Consider the following 13587-nt stretch of genomic DNA (forward strand, 5'->3'; position numbering starts at 1 on the left):
GGGAGAGGGATTGGGTAGTCAAGCCAAAATGTCATTTATAGGGGTTGCTTCCTTTCAGCAATCTGTTGCCCATAAGCTCAATTATATGTAGAAAAAAAAACAACTAAACTTATCCGTGTGTGCAGCTCTGCTTCACTGCCGCTGCCTTTGTCTGTGTTGATCCGTTGCAGTGGTGTCATAAAGTCAACAACGCTGCAGCCCTTTATTGAGCTCAACGGCTCGTGCCTTCCACATTCTACATCTGGGGAAAAAAAATGCAAATGACATCTGCAGAAAGGGAGGAATAGAACTAAGCAACAGCACGTGTGAAAAAGACTTAGGTATACTAATAGATCACAGGCTGCACATCCATCAACCGTATGATGCAGCAGCAAAAAAGGCAAACACAGTTCTAGGATGTATTAAGAGAAGCATAGCGTCTAGATCATATGAAGTAATCCTTCTCTACTCATCATAGTCAGACATCATCTGGAATACTATGCACACTTCTGGGCAGCACATTTTAAAAAAAAAGACTGGAGCAAGTTCAGAGAAGAGCTACCAGGATGGTGAGTGGACTGCAAAGTATGTCTTAGGAGGAACGGTTAAAGGATCTGGGAATGTTGAGCTTGCATAAAAGAAGCCTAAGAGAAGGCTTAATAGCTGTGTACAAATATCTGAAGGGAAGTCACACTGTAGAGGGATCATCTTTATTCTCCATTGAACATGGAAACATGAGAAGCTATGGAACAAAACTGAAAGGGAGAAGATACAGATTAGATATTAGAAAAAAATTTTTGACAGCGATGGTGATCAATGAGTGAAATAGGCTGCCACGATAGGTGGTGAGTTCTCCTTCAATGGACGTCTTCAAACAGAGGCTGGACAGACATCTAAGATGGTTTAGTGAATCCTGTATTGAGCAGGTGGTAGGACTCAATGACCTTGGATGTCCCTTCCAACATTCTATGATTGGCAGAGCTGCTAAGCGCAATGATTTGCTGCAGTGCTGTCAAGGTGACGTCAGCCGTGGCAGGTGAGGCATCGCATGTGGGCAAAGGTGTGTTCACAGGGGGCAACCCCTTTAATTAACAAAACAGATCTTTGTTCTCCAGGTAAGATCTATTAAAGTTTTGGTTTTGAATGAAAACTGGGCGCTGAACTGAGCTATTTTCCTCTGTGCCATGAATAGTGAATGGCGTGTCATTCCTGAGTCCCCTTATGTTCAACATGTGGGTTGTCAGCTGGTCAGTCATTAATTGATTTGCCCCCACTGCACATTTGTCCACCAAACCCTAGTGATCATTATTTGTTCAAAGCAATCTTCCAGTTGTTATAAAGTGTAATGGATTTTTTTTCCATATTCCCATTGCTTTAAATCCATACATTGCACAAACCTTCCATGATGCCTTATTATACTGCCCCTGCCTACCCATGTTTCACTTGTTTTTGGCATGGCAGAAAGGATAACATTACCTCTGTCTATAGTATATGGCATAGCAACTCATCTCCATTGACGTGAGAACCACACACAAGCTGTGGGAAGCAGCTATGTATTTCTAGTCCTGTAGTACCCCTTTAAAGGAAGCCAAATCATGGCGGCTTTGCTCTGTAAGACTTGCTGAGGGACTAGCGCATTGTTATGGCTCAGAATGCATTGCTGAAGCAGGTAATTGTATTCTGTGTATGAGATGCTTCCAAGCGTCTGTGTCTTTAATTTGCTTATTTCCCATGAGAAATTTCAGAGTTTCACTTAGAAAGAAAACATGATTACTACATGAAAATATATGCGTAATTCTGTGACTGTATTTCATGCATGTTAAGGAAAAAGTCATATTTTAATTTTGTCCTTTTCGGATGGAAAATAGTTTTGATTTGTGTCCATGAGCTGTGGAATTAGTGTTGAAATTAAGCTGCATATATATTACTGCTCTGTACTTGTTCCTCAAAAACGGAAACCTTCCTTTTTTTGCACCATTACACATTCCGGCTAAATTTTGTAGCACAGCCTGTCTAAATATTGTGTCCCAGACAAGATATTCCCCCTGAAAGTCCAAGCATTCCTGTTAGTCTGGGAAGAAATGTACTGCCCTTAGGCTACAAGTCTGCAGTCACGCAGATTCTCCGGTGCTGGCGCCAGGAGCTGGCGGTCACATGACTGCAGGTATGCGATTTGCATGCTTACGGCCACACTCCTACTAGATGTGACCGGCCTCTCTCATTACACTTGCATTGAGCAGGTCTAGTCGGCCTGTGGCTGTGTATGCAGTCATGCACCTGCCGCTCCCAATGCTGGCACTGGAGAATCCTCGCAGTGTGCGCCAATCCTGCAGTCATGTAGAATGATTGCAGACTTGTAGCTAAAGGCTGGACAGTCTCTTTAGGTTTCTCGCTCATTACCATACTGCTTCCTTACACAGAGTGCTGCCCTGCCATTTTTCGTGAAAGTAAAGCATCATTCTTTGTACTCATGGAAACCTTTCCCTAATCACAGTCTAGTACTCATTGCTCTGTATGTGGAGGCATAGGCTGAAATTCCAGCAATTGCCGTCTTCTAATGCACTCTTTTGAAGCCTCATTCAGATGCCAGTGATTTTTCCATAAGCAGAAAACAGTCTGATTTTCATCAGTGTTTTGAATCCGCTTTTCCGCATTGCTTGGTCAGTATGTCAGTGAGTTTTCACATATGACAAAAAATAAGCTGCAAAGTTTCTTCTACCCACTGCAATGTTCACAACAGACAGCACACAGATTGCACATGGATGGCAGTGTGAGCTTGCTATCATGTATGGGTTGTTTTGATTAGTGTGATTCAGATAAAAAAAAGGACATGTGTCTATGATTTTTTTGTGTACACATGGTCCATAAAAAACATGGACATGTGAACGACTCCATATGTTATAATGTGTGTGTGTTCTATCCATGAAAATGCCGAAGTGAAGACGTGATTGAAAAAGGGACATCTGAATGCAGCTTAAGGCTATGTTCACACATTGGATTTTTGCAGTAAAGATGCATACAAAAAGCTCATTTTGCTGCGTATTTTGTTGTCTCTTGTGCACACGGATAAAGTTTAGTGCCCCCACCCCCCCAAAAATGAAAATACGATGATGCAACTTCCTTTAAGCGAACCTGTCAGCTGTTTTGGCTGCTATAAGATGCGGCCGCTGCCTTTCAGGGCATTATATAATGCTGTAGATAAGTTTTATTATACTCACCCCGGGGGGCGGTCCGTTCCGATGGGTGTCGCAGGTCCTTGTCCGGCGCCTCCCATCTTCTTGTGATGCCGCCCTCCTGCTTCTTCATCGTTCCCTGGCATCGCGCTCCTGCTCAGGCGTACTTATCTCCCTGTTGAGGGCAGCGTAAAGTACTGCAGTGCGCAGGCGCAGGGAAAGGTCAGAGAGGCCCAGCGCCTGCGCACTGCAGTACTTTCCTCTGCCCTCAACAGGGCAGATAAGTATGCCTGAGCAGGAGCGCGATGCCGGGGAGCGATGAAGAAGCAGGAGGGCGGCATCACAAGAAGATGAGAGGTGCCAGACAAGGACCTCCGACTCCCATCGGAAAGGACCACATCAAACTCCCCCGCAGCTGAGTATAATATAACGTATTTTTCTTCATTTGCAGGTCGGACCGGGGGCTTATCTACAGCTGTAGATAAGCCTTGAAAGGCGGTGGCCCTATATTGCAGCAGCCAAAACAGGTGACAGGTTCCCTTTAAGACTTTTCCAAAACCTGATATCTGTGTCTTTTGCTGCATTTTTGCACTTTCTGTCGGTGAAACAAACGCTGAAAGTGACACGCTGCAGTTGCCAATAACGCAATAGTTTTCCAAATCCATCTAAAAAAAAAACATGAGTTGATGCATGAGATTTTTGAAATCTCATAACTTTTTCTAGTACTGGAAAAGGCAGCTTAAAATTTGCATAAAAAAACCCCAGCAAAAACGCAACATAAACATTTTTTCAATCCTTGTGATCTCTGCGCAGAAAATGGACCGCACAGTATCAATGTTAACCAATCTGGGCAGATAACATGAATGTTTTTCCACATGGGCATAGGTATACGGATAACAATACAGATGAACATTTATCATTAGGCTTTGTGAACTGGAGCTTAAAGGGGTTGTCTAGGTCTGGCACGACAGTCTTAAGTCACTCAATATGACTGAATACTTGTGAATAGGCTTGAGCGAAACGGATCGGACAAATTCAAAAGTCGCCGACTTTTGGCAAAGTCGGGTTTCATGAAACCCGACCCGATCCTAGTGTGGGATCGGCCATGCGGTCGGCGATCTTCGAGAGAGAGAGAAAAAATATATAGATTTCCCATTGACTTTGCATTGGGTTTCGTGTTTCGGTCGATCCCCGACTTTTCACCATAATCGGCCGATTTCACTCGACTCGACTTTTGAGATAGTCGGGTTTTGCGAAACCCGACTCGACCCTAAAAAAGTAAAAGTTGCTCAACCCTACTTGTGAATTATCAAAGTTCACGCTGACGGGATTCTCTGTTGCTGGTGCCAGGAGCTGGCGGTCATGTGACCACAAATAGGCAACATGCATACTTCCGGCCACATTCCGACTAGACGTGCGTGGTTTTTCTCAATTCACTTTTATTGATGATTCACAAGTTCATTGCAGACTTTCATGCCAAACTTGGACCACCCCTTTAACTGTACAGTGACCCTTGAATTATTGGTTTAACACCTATATATTCTCAGTGTTGTACATTTATTGAATAACTCACATATTGGACCTTTTAAAGTATTTTATTCCCTCTTTTATATAAGTTATTTTTTTTTTCCCGAGGATTATGTAAAAAAACAAAAAAGTAACCAAATCTAAATTGCCATAAGTGAATAATCTTTCAAACAAATTACCAAAATGTAAAGTGGGCATTCAGAACCGCTAATGAATTGCACTTATCTAATTGGGCCGCGGATACATTGTATTTTGTTGTGCCAGGTATTTATCATCCTGAAGTTTAGAAAACAATGGGAAGATTTATCAAAGCGCCGTCCCACTGTTTTGTGCGCTAGCTTTTGCAATGTACATTAGCTTGGACCCCATCCAAACATCTGTTCTTAAATAAAATTCTCAATTGTTGGAGACAAATACTCTGAATTTTAATTTGTGCATATGATTTGTACGTTTATAATTGGAAGTAAGTAGCGTGAAGCCGAAAGTTTGCAAAACGGAAATGTTTTGGCAGCAATGCGTTGTAGCATGGCCTGTGCAGTTACCTAGTAGCACAGTATGAGCCATTCCATTCATTTTATTAGCAATGACTTGTGCTACTTGTGTTTTGTCTGGTCATTCCCATGAAGTAAAACAATTATTTTTGTTTTATTCTGTTATTTTTCTTTTGTTCTTTACTGATACTGTTGTCTGCGATCAGTAAGTGAAGCATCCCATAAATTGATAGTCGGAAAACACACGTGTGCTCCTACTATCAAGCTCTTCTACGACGCAGATTCCGTTATCTAATTTGTTATAATGAAACATCCTTAATTTTAAAGAGAACAGGAGCGTCCCTACAGCAAATAGGGAATCAATGTAGAGAAAGATTTGTTTCCTAAGAGCTAGCATCAGGTGTCCTCAGTGATGCAGCCTTGTTCTACTAAGCCAGAAGGGCTCATCAAGCACGTTTGGATTAATATAGATTCAGGGCAGAGATTAAACCACTAATTTGATTGTGTAAAAACTGCATTTTTCTCAGTTTGTGTTGTGTTTGCCTGTTTTATAATGCTTTTTTTCCCTATATTTATCTTTATGTTGATCTTTGGGATGCAAAACAGCTTTTTTTATTAAAAAAAGGAACTGTGTTTTCAACAAAGTTTGCAGATATCAATAGTACATGTATATAGATGAAACTATAGCAGAACTGTGCTTTTTCGTTCTCCACTTATGAGACATTTTTTCACCCTCATGGACTTGTCAGCTACTTTGCAAAAACAGCTCATATACCCAGCACAGCTTGCAGCACAGTGAGATTTCAGGTTGCACAGCCTACGGTAATATATTCGATAAAGAAGCAAGGGATGAGGAGAGAGAAACAGGGTGAGGAAACAAGTAGAGAGAGACAAAGAGCTTTCTGACAAGTCTTTTACCTAATCCAGAGCTCAATTCTCATCTACACTGCACAATATGGTTGTAAAATGTCCTCCGTACTGCTTTTTCTCTTTGGAGTAAGGGAATAAAGAACACAAATCCTTCTCTGTGTGCTGTGATATGTATGAGAGATCCAACAATAGGAGAAAATGTAAATCTGCACCGCTGCTGGCAATTAACCCATCATTTCCATACCATCCATTTGGCTGTGTCAGCAATGCCTCAAATCGCATATGGGATCACTTCGGGTGCTACATCCATAGACAAAACAAAGTCCAAGGTAAAAAAGAAAAAAAAAAAATGATGTGCACTCACCGGTCCCATAAATCAGTTTCCTTTATTTGGACATAAGGCGGTTACAGACGAGGAAAAACGTGCAGATAAAAGGACAACAGCTGCTTCGCACGTATGTGCTTCTACAGGTCCCATTGGCACATGATCAAGATTCCCTGGTCTAAAAGGAACATGACCAGCATTTCCTGGTCTTAAAGGCATTTGACTAGCATTCCCTTGTCTTAAAGGCACATGACCAGTCCCGAAGCTGGTCACCCTAAATGAAATACGGAGCCCTCCGCCACCAATCCCAGCTTATACCAGAGTACCATAGTTCTCCTGAGTGGGCTTCATCACTGCCACATCCCATGGCTTCTTTGATCAAGAGATTAAAGCCCTCTGTGAACCCTCTGTGGCCCGGAGTGCTCGCAGGACCGATATATGTGGTTCCTCTCCTATATGGGAGCCATCGGCTAGCAGGGGCCGCAAGTATTCTAGAAACGTACAGGCGTCTAGAAAATGGAAGCTTCATTTCCTGATCTCCCTCAACCAATGATTTCCTGAGAACAAGACTCTGATATGGATCGGATACTGCCTTGGATCTGGACTCACCAGAACTTCAGAAAAGGATAGATTTGCCTATTTATATCATCAACCAATCTCTGTTGATTGATGAGGGCTATGGTTCTACTCTAGATCACGCAGTGTCCCTCATAAGGAGACTAAACTCCCTCGCAGAGCATTTGTCATTCACCCAGACAGGGAGCGTCCGGATAAGCGATCAACGGGACAGAAGCCTCTGCAAGTGCGGTATCCTTTTTCAGCCAATATTTAAACACGTGGGGTGTCCCCTCCACGTATACCCCCCTACGACGTGGGATGCCATGCCTTGTCTGATTCTTAGGGGTGACGGGTCCTTTAAAAGGGGCATCGATCTCCCCACACCATCAATAGATGAGCACATGGAGTGTCGCCTCCATGTATACTCTTCTGCAGTCAGGCCTAACACCGGAACCAGCCCTGTCCACCCGGTGACCTGAACTCTGTGGATGTACAGTGGCACCCTTTTTTGGCATCCAAGCACCCCCCCTCTGCATCTCCACTATTTAGCAGATGATGCAAGAAGGTGGACAATCCCTCTCCACTTCCCTCTTAAGAGGGTGGTGGATCGAGGGTTCATCATTTTAACTTTGCACTGTCAAAAGAGAACAGAGGTGGCAAGAAACAGCTTTTCCTGACTTTCTGGATGCAGCCGCGCATTCTGTCTTGGCAGATTAACCGGGTAGAGCCTCCTGTGGTTTGTCTACCAGTATTCCTGCCCAATGGGTCATCAATTAAAATTCCAACGGACTGTCAGATAGCAAATCTAGTTCAGTCCGTCTTGCAGCCTCGGGTTGAGTGCTCTACCCTTTGATAGCCACCGAATGGGTTGCTAGAGCAATGGTCTCCTGATCGGAAACCTTAACTACTTTGATTCACATCAGTAACCTTTTCCTGAAGACAGTATAGCTGGTCAATCAAAATTTCTTCAGCGGGAGACTAGCTGGTTCACGCCTCTTGGATGCAGCTAGTTGCGCGGTGCTGTCAGCAGCAAATGCCATTACACCCAGAAGCGATATTTTATTGATCAGCAACAAAACGTATAACACACGCCAAATAGCACGGTATGTTACCACTTCCTTAACCTGTCTATCCACTTATTCAATATAGTAGTATTGTGCCTCTATGTGGACGGTTCCATTAGGTGATTACATCGATATACTATTTACAATTTGCCATCTGTTAGATGTCTTTTTATGTATATACTTTATTTTTCTTCCTGTTTTTTGTTTTTTCATTATCCTGTATATTATTTATATCTTCAGTGACTGATGAAGGTCCATTTTGTTTGGGACCGAAACGTTTTGTTGCTGATCAATAAAATATCTCTTCAGACATTAAGTTGAGTGCCAGGTTTTGTCATATATGGTTATGGTGTTGGAACCTACCTGAGCACCTCCTACCCTCAAGCTGTGCACCAAGTCATATACTTAAATTACACCCAGAAGGGCATTATAGCTCAGAGTATGGAAGCGTACTCTGCATTCAAAAAGCCTCTGACATCACTCCCTAGGATTGCATGTTTCCTATAGACCCAACCAGCAGTGGAAGAATGGTCCAGGACGGTCTAGATCCAAGGGATCTTGGTTCCAAAAAGGGAGGCCGAAAAATAAGACTGATCCTGGACCTCAAACTTTTACCAAGCTGGACATGGTCCTCCTACTTTGGATGGAGTTCCTCCGCTCAGCCATTACTTCAATGGAAAAAGGGTGGAGTTTCTGGCATCCACCGACATTCGGGATGCTTACCTTCACATTCCTATTTTCCCCTCTTCAAAAATTCCTTCACTTTTCCATTCGCAAACAACATTTTCAAGTCACAACCTTGTTCTTCGGCCTTGCTACCACACCCTGAGTGTTCGCAAAGGTCATGGCGTTTGTTATGTTCCTCTTGCACCCTAGAGGCGTGGTCGTCCTGCCCTATCCGGTCGACTTTCTAGCCGCTCTTCCAGGACTACGCTGAGTCGTCTATATCAATTGCTATAATCTCTCTCTCCTGGGCTGGCAGCTTCATCTACACAGGTTTTTCCTCTTTTCCAGCTCAGCAGATATCCTTTTTGAGGATGATCCTGGACACTTCCAGAGGGTTGGTATTTCTCCCTTCATACAAGGCTGTGGCCCTTCAACTCAGACCTCAATAACTTGAGTCATTCCATTCGATTTGCTGGGTGTGGGGTCATGAGGAAAAAAGGTGACAGCAATGGAAGTTCGTTTTCTGTGGGTCAAACAGGCTTTTAGAGGATAGTCTCTGAGCTTATTCCTCATCCAGGGGAGTTCCTTCCAGTTCAATGATTATTAGTGACTACCGATGCCAGCCTTCTTCTCCCGATCTTTGTTCTGGGGATCTGAACAATACGGCTAGTCCTACAGCAGGTGCTCTGCCTTCTGGTGGGTCACCCCATCCGAATTCAATTGGATAATGCCACGGCTGTGCCATACGTCAATCATCTTAGCAGGTACCCTCGGTCAGGCAGCATGGACGAGGTACCTCACATTCTCTGATGGGCCTAGATCTATCATTCGGTGATCTCGGCAGTACACATCCCATGAGTAGATCTCTGGGCGGTAGACTTCCTTAGCCATCAGGGTCCCGCCTCAAGTGAGTGGGAACTTCTCCCGGAAGTCTTCCATCAGATCTGTCTTCACTGGGGCACTCCAGATGTTGTTCAGATGGCGTCCAGACTGAACGCCAATGTACTCGTGTTCATGGTTCGGCCTCAATATCCAAAAGCCATTGCAGTGAAAGCTCTGGTTCTTCCGTGGTACCAGTTTCCATAAACCCCCCCCCCCCCTTCCCCTACTTCCGAAAATCGTTTGGAAGCTAGAAGGCCCCCAGTGGTCGTGGGAGATCCGCACGGACCACGTTAGGTTTTTTTGTTTGTGGAGCTAGTACTTTTTCCGACTTATTGTAACAAAACTGCAAGTAGGGACTTTCTCGCAGGGAGTTTTCACATGTGGTCCTTCCCTTTCACATATTATTAGATCTTTGGGACCTTAAAGGGAACCTATAACCCCTCCCCCCAGGCGGTTTTAACTGAAGGAGCCACCTTGTGCTGCACTAATGCTGCATTCTGTCAAGGTGGCTCTTTTATTTGGTGTCCCTGCCAATGCTGAAATAATCGTTTTTATAATTTGCCCCTCATACCTCTATTTTGTCAGGGGGGCATGTCTTCCCGCTGACACAAACTCCTCCCAGCCATCACTCAGGGCCTCCGGGCACCGCCTCCATTTCCTTCATGAACGTCCCCGGCTCCTGCGCTGTAAGTTCAAAGGGCAGCGCAGACTGCGCATGCCCGAAAAAAAAAAAAGTTCCTGGGAGTCTTACAGCAGACTCCTTTTTTTTGATCCAGACAGACTTTACTATCAGGAAAGGTCACACTTTTTTTCTCTGCGATCTCGTCATCCTGACTAGTCCCTAGACGCTCTGTTCTTTCAGACTTTTTTCCTTATTGCCATCAAGGCAAGGTTGTCCTCAGGCCATCCCCATCCCTTGTTACCATGGTGGCATTGTATTCGCAATGTTACGAGGGCATCGTTCTTCCCTCATCTTTTTCGGCACCAGTCCATAAAACGGGAGGGATGGTTTCTCCATATTCTGGAAGAAGTGAGTGCTCTGAGTAGGTACGTATCGTGCATGGCGTCCTTCTGAAGGTTGGATACCTTATTTGGGCTTCCTGACGGTCAGAGGAAGGCTTCCTGACGGTTACAGGAAGGGTTTAGCCATGTTAGCCTGGTAAATTCGTTACACCATCCAAGAGTCATTCCGGGTTAGACGTCAGCCTAACTCCACTCTGTCGGTCGAGGTTTCTTGGGCTCTAGGCACCAGGCATCGGTAAAGCACGCCTGCAAGCTTGCGGGTTCGTCCAGTCCGCATGCAGTCTTGAAGCACTATAATTCCCAGACTTCCGCAGATGTGAGTCTGGGCAGGCCGACTCTGCAGGCCGCGGTGGTGCTCTCGTAAGTAGCGGTTACACAGGGCCTGATCTGATGTACCCACCCAGGGACTGCTTTGGGACGTCCCACGGTCTGTGTCCCCCAATGAGGTGAAGGAGAAATAGGGATTTTTGTCTACTCACCTTAAAATCCTTTTCTCCAAGTCATTCATTGGGGGGACACAGCTCCCACCCTGTTATTAGCTTCTGCTTGTTTTATAGTTTGACATGCTATACTCTCATATATAATGCTATACTTTATGTTTTTACTGCTTTTGCACCGAACTGGTTAGCTGAGAGCCAGCAGGAAGGTATATACTGCAGGGGAGGAGCTAACTTTTTATATCACTTAGTGTCAGCCTCCTATTGGCAGCAGCATACACCCCACGGTCTGTGTCCCCCAATGAATAGCTCGGAGAAAAGGATTTTACTGTGAGTACACAAAAATCCCTATTTCATTGCATGCCCTTTAGTGTTCAGTAGTGAACACTGCATGTGTGTGCAAGCAGAGCAAGAAGAAATTAATGAGCTGGTGGCAATCAAAAAACAGCTCCCTGCCTAAGAATGCAGTCCCTGAGAATCTGCTGTGGGGCCTGATAAAAGGTCATCGAGGGCTGTAAATGGCCCTTGGGCCTGAGGTTCCCCACACCTGTCCTAGAGGGACTCCTTTCCCGAAATGACCAGATCTTCATGTCATTATTTTAAAGTTACATTATAGGTACATAGACAGGAGGGAACTGGCTTTGAATCTGCTGCCTTGCTTTACTTTCCCATTGCTAATAAGTTGCCTTTTACTGAACGCATTGTAGGGCACTGCAATTTAAAGGGAAGCTTTCACCAGGTTATTGCCGTCTAATCTGAGAACAGCACGATGATGGGGTTATACAGAGCTCAACAATCAGAGAACTGGGAAATCTGCAGCACATAAAAACAAAGGTTTTATCAAAACTGCACTCAGCAGCCAAGAAAGTAATAGATCGCTGGATTAGGGGTCTTCTTCCCTACATAATATTACTCTTAGGGTAGGAAAAACGTGGTGACAGATTCCCCTTCATGGAATAGAGCGGGCACAGAGGTGGGAAGTTGCAAAGATGTTTTGCAGTAGAAGTCTTGGTGGCACATGAGCAGAGGTTTACCCACGTGGCCATGCAAACATAAACCAGCAGCATCACAGAAAGAAGGTGCTAGATTGGCAAGGAATAAGTAATGCTGATATTGTTATTTTTATTCAAAGCAAGGCTGTGGAAAAATAAAAAGTAATGGTAGACAACCCCTTTAATTGTTTGGCTTTGGTAGAGAATAGTTCAGAAAGACATATCAAAAGGGGGCTGGCATATTTTGGAAACATACAATTATGTAATTTCATCATCTACTATGTGTGTATTGGTTAATGGCCCACTGGCATGTGAAACTGTAGTGCGTGCAATCATAAACAGCAAATATAGTATGGCTTGGTGTACATTTTGACAAACAAAAGGTTAACGATGTTTTGAACTTTTGACTTTCAGGCTCAATATTTCACCATCCACTACACCTTTGAACGTCAGACTGCCAACATTTTATATATATACAATCATCTTGGCTATCTCATACATAAATTTGACTTGCAACTATTTAGCATATGATTAGTTATGCAGATTTTTGTCATGTCACTGCATTGTTACTGTTTTGCTCCTGATAGTGGAAAAATCTTTTCTTCCCGTGTAATACAAATTACAACCTGTTCTTACATTCCCCAATAGCTCAGGGTATTATAAGGTTGATTCCCACATTACAGGTCACTTGTTCGAATCAGGGAGAAGCCATGAAGAAGACTTCCCAAGAAGGAAACAGTGTCTTCCAGCTCATAAATAGTGGTCTCTCGGTCAAGAAAATTGAAAAACTGCATCATGTGAGCCTAATGACAGTTGGAAGAATACAAAATGAAGTCTGTCCATCCATTAAGAAGACTAGAGGTGGACATCCAGGCAAAATATTGGCGTTAGCAAGGCTGCTCATCACAAGGTCTACCAGTTCTGGCCCGACAAACATGGCATTGGAGGTGGCTCAAATGCTTCATAATAACGAGACCACAGACGTCCATGCAAGAACTGTGCGATGCACTTTACACAAGTCTGTAATGGTGGCCCAAAAAAGGTGCATAAGTCTCAAATTTAATATAGTCCTAAGAAGCATCGGCTCGAGTACAAAAAGTGGACAGTAGAATATTAAAAACTCGGTGATTTGGAGCAATGAGAGGAAAGTCAATAAACTAGGCTGTGATGGGTGTATATTGGTCTGCAAGAAACAAGGTAACAAGGGGCAAATAGATCTAGAAATTGAAGGAATTGTCAAGTTGGGTGAAGGGAGCCTGATGATATGGGGTTGTTTCATAGCCAAAGGCGCTGGATACTTGACCAGGACAGATAGTGGTCTCAATGCTGAGCTATATGTGAGTATCCTACAAGATGAATTATTTTGTACACTCACGTACTATGGGTATGAAAAGGACGACTTTGTGTTCCAACAGGACAAGGACTCATAGATACATCGAGTTTGGCAAAGACATTATATAATGACAATGAAGTAGAGGTGCTGGATTGGGCCCCACAGTTTCCAGCCATCAATCCAATCGAACACTTGTGGTTAAGGCCCCTTCACATTAAGCGACGCTGCAGCGATACCGACAACGATCCGGATCGCTGCAGCGTCGCT

The 13587-nt window shown here is 44.0% G+C and overlaps 1 protein-coding gene across 1 annotated transcript in view; it reads left to right on the top strand.

Annotated features, from left to right (window-relative positions):
- ASCC3 (activating signal cointegrator 1 complex subunit 3) overlaps positions 1–13587 on the top strand; it is an 887461-nt gene that overhangs the window by 407406 nt on the left and 466468 nt on the right. The window lies entirely within an intron of this gene.

The sequence above is a fragment of the Ranitomeya imitator genome, chromosome 5 (assembly GCF_032444005.1).
Source record: "Ranitomeya imitator isolate aRanImi1 chromosome 5, aRanImi1.pri, whole genome shotgun sequence".
Classification (NCBI taxonomy): Eukaryota; Metazoa; Chordata; class Amphibia; order Anura; family Dendrobatidae; genus Ranitomeya; species Ranitomeya imitator.